This window comes from Rhinatrema bivittatum, chromosome 4, assembly GCF_901001135.1.
Source record: "Rhinatrema bivittatum chromosome 4, aRhiBiv1.1, whole genome shotgun sequence".
Classification (NCBI taxonomy): domain Eukaryota; kingdom Metazoa; phylum Chordata; class Amphibia; order Gymnophiona; family Rhinatrematidae; genus Rhinatrema; species Rhinatrema bivittatum.
The window spans coordinates 116,478,458-116,489,139 of record NC_042618.1 but is presented as its reverse complement, the minus strand read 5'-3'; the positions used below and the strand labels follow the sequence as shown (position 1 = coordinate 116,489,139).

Genomic DNA, 10,682 nt, shown 5'->3' with positions numbered 1-10,682 from the left:
AATATTCATCAAAATAACTATAAATTTTTTAATGAAAGTCTCAAGCTTCGTTAAATATAACAAACTTACTGCATGCTTTTTAAAATGTATCTAACATCATAAGAGAAGCTACAATAAATCTCACAAAGCGTGCTGTCTATTATAAAGCAGATATATTTCTGTTTGACCTCTGCAGTTTCTTATATATATCTCTTAATGTTACCGCTAAACAACTATAAATTTTCTTTAATAAAAGACTTAGGCTTAGTTCAATGTGACCAAAACAAACTTGGTGAGAGGCTGCAGATTACAACACTAGAGCAACAAGTTTTATGATATTGTCATTTGCCGGGTAATTAGTTGTTTGACAACAAGTTTATTGAGATTCGTTTTTTAGATTTGGTGAGTGAGTTGAATCTCCTCTCTCCTTGGTTCGTGATCAAAACAAACTTACTGCATGCTTTTAATTATATCACAGGAGAAGCTACAATGAATTCTAACCATAGGAAATACCCCAAAGTGTGCAGTCAATTATAAAACTAATATATTTCTGTTTACCCTCTGTAGTATCTTATTGTTACCGCTAGATGCATCAGACGCTATAAAACACTGCAACAAATCGCGCTTCTAACCCACTCCTACCTGCGGAATGCATCGACATTCATTCTGCTGCTATCAACTGTGGACGCCGTCAGTCCCAGTATAAATAGCGATTCTCACGAGCTACGCGGTATTTTGGCGCCAAAACGTCAATTTACCTAACCTGCCAATCAAGGTGCGCTCAGGCGGGTCCTTAAAGTTTAATGATGTTCAAGAAACAAACATAATTATGACTTTTATTAAAGAAAATTTATAGTTGTTTAGCGGTAACATTAAGAGATATATATATAAGAAACTGCAGAGGTCAAACAGAAATATATCTGCTTTATAATAGACAGCACGCTTTGTGAGATTTATTGTAGCTTCTCTTATGATGTTAGATACATTTTAAAAAGCATGCAGTAAGTTTGTTACATTTAACGAAGCTTGAGACTTTCATTAAAAAATTTATAGTTATTTTGATGAATATTTCATCACACAAATAGCAATTTTTATTCAGTCCATCAAGAGATAATGTTATTGTATTCATTACTCAATCTAGAGATATTTATGTGGTCCATAATGAGCAATGTGCAATAGATTGTTAGTAGCTTTGTAAAAAAAAAGGAATGTTTTAAGAAAATTTTTTCAATTGTGTGGTATATTCACTGATGATTTCTATTTAGGAACTAATGTATATCCATACGTGATTTTGTGACAGTGTGACATTGTGACAGCAGCCCAGCAGGCATTTTTTAAGTCCTGCTAATTGAAGTAAGATTCACTTGAATAACTAATATTAACTATGAGTTATTTCATTATTATCAATATAGACTCCAATTTAGATGTTGATCATGAATTTTAATGTGGATTACTCAGCCTCTCCAGTCTTCATTCCATAATGTATTTGTTACATTTTTTCTGTCTACACCATTTTGATGTTTAAATACATTTTAAAGTTTGATTTATGTGTTATCCATGAGTTCACACAGCTATTTATGTTCAAAGTTTGCATTTTTAAATATATTGATTCAATTCAAGTTTGTATACTTATATATGTATTTCATTTTATGATTTAAGTATATACACCTATACATGTTTTTATGGTTTTTAATTTTTTAATTTGCTGTTTCAAATTTTTGATATTTATATATTTATTTGTTTTTAGTTGCCCCTGAGGCAGCTCTACGAGCGAAACTCGGCCAGAGTTGGGCATATAATAAAGGGCTTCGTTTGATCATCCGATTCCTATTATTTTTACTCTGAGAGCAAGACTACATTTTTTTCTCATCGCCACTAATTAAGTAGGGGGGTTTTGCCTCTGTATACTTTTACTTTTTCAAGGTTGGTTATTTTCTGTATTTTGAAGTGTTTCCTGAGCCTTTTCCCACTCTTATGTAATAAGGAGAGCAGCATTTCCTTTGAAACACCCACAGTTCTTGAATTTAAATTTTATTTATTTATAAACTACCTTTATAAATTTTTCAGTTTAGCCAGAGCAGTGTAAAGCAGATGAAATATATCAGCATTGCATAAAAGACATTGAAACCAATTATAAAAATGTCCAAATACATAACAAGTCATCTCTCCATATGAACATTAATGCTACATCTCATAACCACTTGGCCATCCCACTCAATCTGCACCCTCTGTATTGCACAGTAAAAGCATATCTTATCACCTGTAATTCTAAAACATCATAAATTCTACCTCAATATTAGTGAGGGATCTAGAAATCTACCTCTGTCCTTCCTGTTGCAAGAGCAACCTTCTAAAATTGTATATAATGTATATATTTTTTTATTCATATTGCACCTTTCAGACACCTCAAAGTGGATTACATGTAGGTAGTGTAGGTATTTCCTTGTCCCCAGAGGGCTCACAAGTTGGAAGGTGAAGTCACTTAAAATGGAGGGGTAGGATCTGATTAACTGTGGGGCCCACAGTCTACCTACCCACTTCAAATAAGACACATCTGCTCAGCAGTTACAAAACAATTTATATCATACCTAAGTTCTTCGAGCCACCTATATGTTATTGCTAGTCTGTACTAATTTAGTAATCGCAGGGCAGGGCTTAATTTGAGGGGAGGGGGGTGGCCTGGAACACAATTCCACCTATTTTCAGACTTACGAGGCAGAGCAGCAGGGGTATTCTGCTCCAGTCCCTCTGCTTCAGGCAGCCTGCAGATAAGAGGAAGGGATGGGGAATATCCTGGAGCAGACAGAGCAGAGAGCATCGGTTCTGCTCCCTAAACCAGCCCCTTCCCCTTTGTTCTAGAGGGAACAGGAAGGGATGGGGGTGATACTGATACAGACATTCCAGAACAAACCAGTGCAAAAGAGGCTGGATTAGAACATGTTTGAAACTTACGAGCAGCAGTGCCAGTCATCAAGGCTTCGATCCTGACCTTGATGATTAGCACTACAGTTCACAAGTTTCAAACCTGTACAAATTCAACCTCTTTTTGTATTAATGTAGGGCTTAATTTCTGGCAGAACAACTCAGAATGGCCGTCTGCCATCTTTTTTGCAGTACTCAGGTAGGCAGAATAAAGCTATCTGTGGAAATCAGATCTGGCTCCTCTGCAGAAAAGGGGAGTAGAGCTGTGGTAGTGGCATGGATCATTTCTGGACCCCAGGCCCCAGAGAAGCAGAGCAGTTTGTGTTGAAGCTGCTTATCCTGAGACTGAAGCAGCCATATGGCCTTGATTTTTTTGTGCAGTTTGCTGGCAACGATTGAGGCCGTGAGGGAGAATGCCCAAGGTGGAAGAGACGGGAGATGAAAGCCTATTAGTGCTTCTGCAGCTACTGGATGTGTTTAGGAGAGAGATCACACCCGACCCTGGACCTTCTCTCTCACATGGGTCACACCCAGCCCTAGCCCTGCTCCCCCCCCCCCCCCCACACCCCACTCTGCCTCCCTCCCTCTACTCAACTGTTCCACTTCCTTTTTGTGTAGAAATTAAGCACTGTCACAGAGCCTATTTTGAGATTCAAATTCTAACCCTCACCATGGTAGTATGTCACACCACAGCTAGGCCTGAACTAGTCTTGATTATAATTAGTTCTGGAAGCCGTTTCTTCTGCTATGGACTATGGCTGCACATTACAAACCGATCTTCCCATCTTGTTGAAAATGCAAGTTAATAACTTTTGTTAGATGTAAGAAAGCAGAAGTCAGAACTGCATGAACTGAATCTAACTGGATGCAGAGCCTGAGGCAAACCTGTCAGAGGCTTCTTCCTTCCTCTAGCGTGATCTTATTTATTTATTTATTTAATTTAGATTTATATTCCGCTTTTCACACTTTTCAGCACATCAAAGTGGATTACATTCAGGTACCATAGGTATTTCCCTATCCCCAGAGGGCTTACAATCTAAGTTTGTACCTCAGGCAATGAAGGGTAAAGTGACTTGCCCAAGGTCACATTCTTCTCCTCCGTCTCCTCCCGCCAAGTGGAAGAGAGCAGGACTTCTCACCTGCATCTTCCTCCTCTTCTACAGATTTCACAATGAAGTTTGAACCACAGGGGCCGGCCCATCTCCCTCCCTCCCCCCCCCCCCCCCCCCCCCCCCCCCACATACACCTACCTCCCAGTTCAAAAATGGATGCTGGGGCTGTGAGTGTTGTAAAAATGACAGCTCCTGCTGGGAGGGTGCTATAGGGATGGCTTTATAGTAATGCTTATAAGCCAAAGACGAGTTTCAGCTGAAAAGTTGTGTTGAACACACTGAAGGTTTGCCTGCTGCCCTGGCTTGGTAGAGGTGGACATGTGGATTTCTTAATATCCCCAGTTTTCAGTATTAGCCAGGATGGGGGAGAATGGGGATTGGGGAGTGAAGTAGGGAAAAAAGTATCTAGTGGTTGTGAATGATTGCCTTCTGTTGCCCTTAGTCTTGATTTGACCGCTTGGTATGGAACTGAATTGGGTCACATTTAGGTCTACACAGCAATAGGAACAGAGGGGACTCCAGATGGAAACCAGTTAAAAAAAAATATAATATATATGAAATAGGATATATTTTGGTGCAGATGTTTTTTTTAATTTATATAGAAATATGACTTTCTATCTTTATTCTTCCACTTAGTGCTTGCTTTAAAGAAAAGGTACTGCATAGCTTAAATCTTCCTCCGCTTATGTAACTATGATAGTGTCATGAGGAGGAGTAGGTCAAAAGATACTGGTAACAATTGTCATTGAGAGAATTTCTTAGAAAAAGAATGAGCTATAATATCTAGCTCTTAACTAGTAGCTTGCAGATAACCTTTGAAATGAGCAACCATATATTAAAATCTTAACATAATTATAAAACTGGGATTTCAAGTCCACAACAGCTTCACCTGTTGAGTAGAGTTTCATTTATTTATTTATTTATTTATAGATATTTGTATACCGTCGTTCAGACAAACCATTTTGCATTATTATGTTTCAAGAAATAAATGAACAGAAAAAAAAGTATAATAGCACAATTTAAATACAAGTGCACAATTATTTTACCACTGAGCATTCTTTTAAGCAATATTCTTACCTCTTGATTGCAAGTTCAATCTAACTTAAACCTCATTAATTTTAAAAGTATACACCATGCATTGCATGACCTCTTAAAATTGGTTTGTAATGTTAACTAATTATATTTGGGGGGGGTATTTACATTTTGGGGGTGTCACAAAATGTTTTATTAGAGCGCATTTTCAGAACCGCTAAATCTGGAGCTAGGAGCTGTACACTCATTTAGGGATCGGTTTTAAGACCCGCGCAAATGCATCCATGTGCGTGTGGTTCCTGATGTGCTGATTTTATAACATGCGTACGCCGATGGTCACACATTCACACTGGATTTTAAAATCCATGCACGCATGTGCGGATGGCCCGTGACTCGCGCGCACAGGGGGCAGGAATTTTAGCAAAATATGCATGGCGACGCTGTCAGGCCTCCCCCAGTTTCCTCCCAGTCCGCTCCAATTAAGGAGCGGGCTGGGAGGGAACTTTCCTATCCCTAACCCTAGCCTTCCTACTTCTTCCCCCTCTCCTCCCTGACCCTCAATCTCACCATACCTATCCCTAATTTGTTTTTATTTTAATACTTACTGCTCCCCAGGAGCAGAAGTAATGTCCGTGTGCCAGCAGCGGCTAATGGGGCTGTCCTGGCCCGGCACTTCGGCATGTAACAGAGGTTACACTCAAGGCTGAGCCCATACTTAAATGCGTGCAGCACGCACAAGGCCCAACCACATGCATAACCCCTGTTTTTTTACGTACGTGGCCCTTTTAAAATCAGGCCGTTAATATTTAACACACTAGCTTTTTTTCTTTTTAAAGGGTAGGGAGATTGTTTATCTAGCAAACTCATTTCCAGGGGAAGTCTGTTGTACAACACTAATTTGAATACATTGTGAGTTGGACAGCTCAAATTCAGATGTCTTAGCCAGTATAAGGAGAAACTAGTGCATGTATCTACTACAACTCCTTCTATAGGGCTACTTGACATACGCATTGCTTTAGTGCACAAGATACAATGCACAGGAGCTGGTCTATCTGCAGTTCTTGCAAGGCGAGTAAAGATTAGCTCTTAAATAAGGCAATCATGTTTGCAAAAAGCCCTTAGTACAAAATTCCTAAATCAGCAAAGCAAAAAGAGTTTAAAATGACCAGGTGTTGGTATTTGTGTCCTTGAGATTTCGGATCACCTGAAAGAGCATAAAAGAACTGAACCTGGGATTTGCTGACAAAATGCAAATTACAGTGATTACATTTTGCAGCCTTCTTTATAGCTGTTCTTTATATTTTTTCCCACCTATTTGCTGTATCCCTCTGCATGATAATTATGCAGGTTTCTTCCAGCATCCCGTGAGCTCTGTATTAATATAGGGTAGGAATTACAGACTCGTATTCAAATGTCATTGACAAAAACCATATAGGCTGATACCTTGAATTGCAGAGCATTGAACAAAAATATGGGAATATTAATTACTTTGCAATAAATATGGCTCTCACTGGAAGAGTAAAGCAAAGGATTAAGAAAACTAATACATGAAACAATGTGATTTTAAATTAGCAGAGTTAATGCTTTCTTTCCTATATTGGAAATGGTTGAATAATTAGAGAGTATTTCATTTTATCATCTTATAAAATCCAGCCATCCTGGTTTATATGTTAAACTCTATACTACAGGATTAGCACAGAGGTATGTGTGTAGTTCATTACTGTGAAATTGTTACCCGATATCCATTGGATTCCCCACATATTCCCCCTTTCTTTTGTTCACTTAAGGTCAGAATTTATAACTAAAAATCTTCCTCTTTTCTTTCCTTTTCAATGATTAATCTGAGGAGGACCAATTAAACATTTATTACTTGTACTTCAGCTTGGAAGATCATTTCCTGCTTTTAACTCCCCAATAAGGATGCAAAAATTGACAGGAATGTTTGTTTCCATTCACAAGGAAGGGGGGACATCCTCTTGGGATGTGAATTCATTCCAATTTATTGGATATAAACAAAAAGCCAGTGTCTTCTAAGAAAAATGTGCTGCTTTGTCCTGCACCTTCTGGTTTAAGTTAGTGGTTAGGCATCTTGGCAGACAGGCCAGTTTATCCAGCACATGTAGGAGTTTGGCCCCGTTGACTTCACCTTAATTCATTCAAATGTAGAAAATGTGTTCTTAGGTTTTTGGAGTTCTTTTTTTTTTTTTTTGTCAAAATCTTGGATTAAGGACTTGGGAATTTCCTTAAACCATACTCTGAATTCCCCTGATAAAAGCACATACTAACAAACAAAAATGCAATTCTAAAGTATGAATTATTCAGCCATAAAGATGAATTTTAAGACCTGCTCACAGGAGCACATGTATGCGCATTTGTTGGCTAGTGCACATGGATGCAGCGACTTTATAACATATGCCCGGTATAAAAATCGGCTATATGCGCATGTGCACACAATTTTACATTGACGCGTGCATCTGCATGCAAATGCTGCTTCGATCGTGTAAATGGGGGGGTTTAGTAGATACACGGGCCGATGCAGTTATGTTTCCCTAGTTTGTTCCCAGTTCGCCCCAGTCAAGGAGAGGACTTCCTAAACCCCTCAGCTACCTTGCCTCCCTTTTACCCTATTAGCCCCGAGCCTTAAAACCCCGCTGACTAACCTAGTTTTTGGGTTTTTTTATTGTTTGATGACTTACCATCCAAAGCAGAAGTAAAGTTATGCAGATAAGGGACCCTGGCACACACTGGTACGCACATTCCCCACCCACACCATGCCCTTTTATAAAAAAAAAAAAAAAAAAAGTTACACACGTACCTGGGCACCACTTAAAATCCATGTGGTGTGCACTGGGCCGATATACGCACATATCTCCCGCCTTTGGCACACATAGCGCTTTTAATATTCACTCGGTCGAGAGTGCTTTATTGATGGGCCCTTCCAAGGAACTATGATCCTGTGAAATGGAACTTTATTGAATTAGTCTCCTGCACACCTAGATGCATATTTTGTTATAAAGGAAGATAATATATTTTTTGTTTAACTCTTCTTTGAGTTTCACAACATAAGTACAACAAGTAACAATATTGAAAACAAAGAAATTCCTCCCTCTTTCTTCCCCTATCCCTTCTTCAAAAGGCCAGTCTTAATATTCCTTGAAATTCAGAGGAGATTATTAGTACTTTGACATTTTGTTTTGTTATTCAAGGAGGAGCATTCTAATGGCTGAAATAATGAGAACTCTTGAGAATTTGTGCAGTTTGGAGTTGCTCTGCCACTGACTGTGTGTAATCCATTTAGGTTACTTCATGTTCTGATACCACACAGCATTCTGGATGCTGTTATGTCAGGGCTTACCAAACCTGATCTTGTGATCCCACAGCCAGGCAGGTTTTTCTGTAATACTTATGCATGAATAAATTTATATACATTGAAGACCCAATATAAAAATGTATCTTGTGCATATCCTGAAAAGCCAGTTGGTTGTGAGGTCACCAGGACAGGTTTGGGAAGGCCTGTGTTATACAGTGCACAAATAATTGTGCAGAATCATCTCTCTAGATGTTTTGTTACCTTGGGAAGAATGGTGATTGTAGGGCTTATTAGGTTAAAGACATACTAATGTAAATTGTTTAAAACATACCTCTCCTTTAAAACAAAAACATTAATAGCACACCAAGTTGGGTTTTTTTGTTGGGTTTTTTTTAAGTATTTCTGCACACCTATCAGTGCCAGTAAGCAAATTGTTTACATTCGGTTGATGGGAGCTTTATTCGTGAAGCCTTTGTTGTGCTTTCAGAGAGGGATTTGCCTGAAAAGTTTTCTCAGAAAGCACGCAAGTCACCTTTGTAAGATAAACACAAGCATTAAAAAATAAAACATGTAAAAGAAATTGCAAATTGATAAAGTAGCTTCTCAAGCAATCCTTTACCCTTTTGGTTTAAGGGAGAGACCTTTAAAATATTAAAAGAATATAAATAACATTCATATTATAGCATTGATATTCTGAGAAATCCAGTTATCTACAACTAAAGTTTAAAACTTACAGTTGGCGTCAGTTATTTTTTATTGGAAACTTATTTCCATTCTGCCTCATGATAGCTAAATGACCTTCCAGTGAGTTCTAGAAGCCATGGCCATTTTCCATAACAGGCTCCATTGCACTTGTTGACCTGCCTGATTGCATAGCTGCAGAAGTAAAGAATTTGACAGCATGGCATTGAAATGGGTGGCAAATAAGCAGGGGAGATTCAAGTTACTATGAGTACTAAAGGTTCAGTTCTCTGACTATGTAAAATAGAGATGGTGAATAATAGAAGACGAACACTGAAATTTAGTAATGAGACCAGGAGTTGAAAGTGTAATGTGTAATCCAGTATGTATGTAATTTTGCATACTTTCACTTCCCTCATTACCACTACACACGCACACATATTCCCATAGAATCCTAAAAGAAAACATTGTGAAAATGTATTGTCTATTGAAATATGCATTATCAAATGTTCCTTGCAAACTTAGGCAATTTTCAAAGCAAAATGTAACATATTATGGTAGCAATTTTCAAAAGCCATTTACCCACGTTAAGTGCACTTAACATGGGTAAAACAGATTGACAATCCATTGTTGTTTTTTAAATGGCACATAACCACTGTGTTACAGACTATGCTTGGATTCTGGTTGTGACACACCAGTTGCAATAGCTGTGCAAAGTCTTAAAAATTGATGCTAGTATGACAGTAAAATATATCCATTAAGATATATGAGGGTAATTTTCAACAGCCCGCAGAGGGCAAAAGTTGGGGTGGTACAAAGAACCAGCAGACTTCATCCTGAATTTTCAAAGCAAATTTACCATATTTTTCGCTCCGTAAGACGCACTTTTTTTCCCCCAAAAGTGTGGGGGGGAAATGTCTGTATGTCTTATGGAGCAAATATTAAAAAAAACAAAACCTAACTACAACCCCCCCCCCTCCTGCCTTCCCCCCCCCCCAAGACTTACCAAAAGTCCCTGGTGGTCCAGCGGGGGTCCGGGAGCAATCTCCTGCATGCGGGCCGTCGACTGCCAGTATTCAAAATGGCGCCGATAGCCTTTGCCCTTACTATGTCACAGGGGCCACCAGTGCTATTGGTCGGCTCCTGTCACATGGTAGAAGCACAAGATGGCGCCGGCCATCCATTGCACCTACCATGTGACAGGGGCCGACCAATGGCACTGGTAGCACCTGTGACATAGTAAGGGCAAAGGCTATCGGCACCATTTTGAATACTGGCAGCCGACGGCCCGAGTGCAGGAGATCGCTCCCGGATCCCCGCTGGACCACCAGAGACTCTTGGCAAGATTTGGGGGAGGGGGGGGGGAGGTCAGGAGGGTTGCAGTTTATTAAATTTAAAGGGTTGGGATGGGGAATGGGGCCAAAAAAACACATTTTATGCCCTCCCCTAATTTGCTCCATAAGACGCACAGACGCCCGGGAACAGAGCCGGTTTAGCACACCTTTTTTTTTTTTTAATTTTCCCGCTCTGAATCCTAGTTGTGTCTTTTGGTCAGGTGTGTCTTATGGAGCGAAAAATACGGTATATGCATAACTCTGCTATGAAAATTCCCAGGTATTTCCATTACACGTGGGGACGTACACAAC

At 39.2% G+C, this 10,682-nt stretch overlaps 1 protein-coding gene across 6 annotated transcripts in view; it reads left to right on the top strand.

The window, feature by feature from the left end:
- Positions 1 to 10,682, top strand: part of SIPA1L1 (signal induced proliferation associated 1 like 1) — a 745,249-nt gene that overhangs the window by 662,140 nt on the left and 72,427 nt on the right. The gene's annotated exons all lie outside the window — the stretch shown is intronic.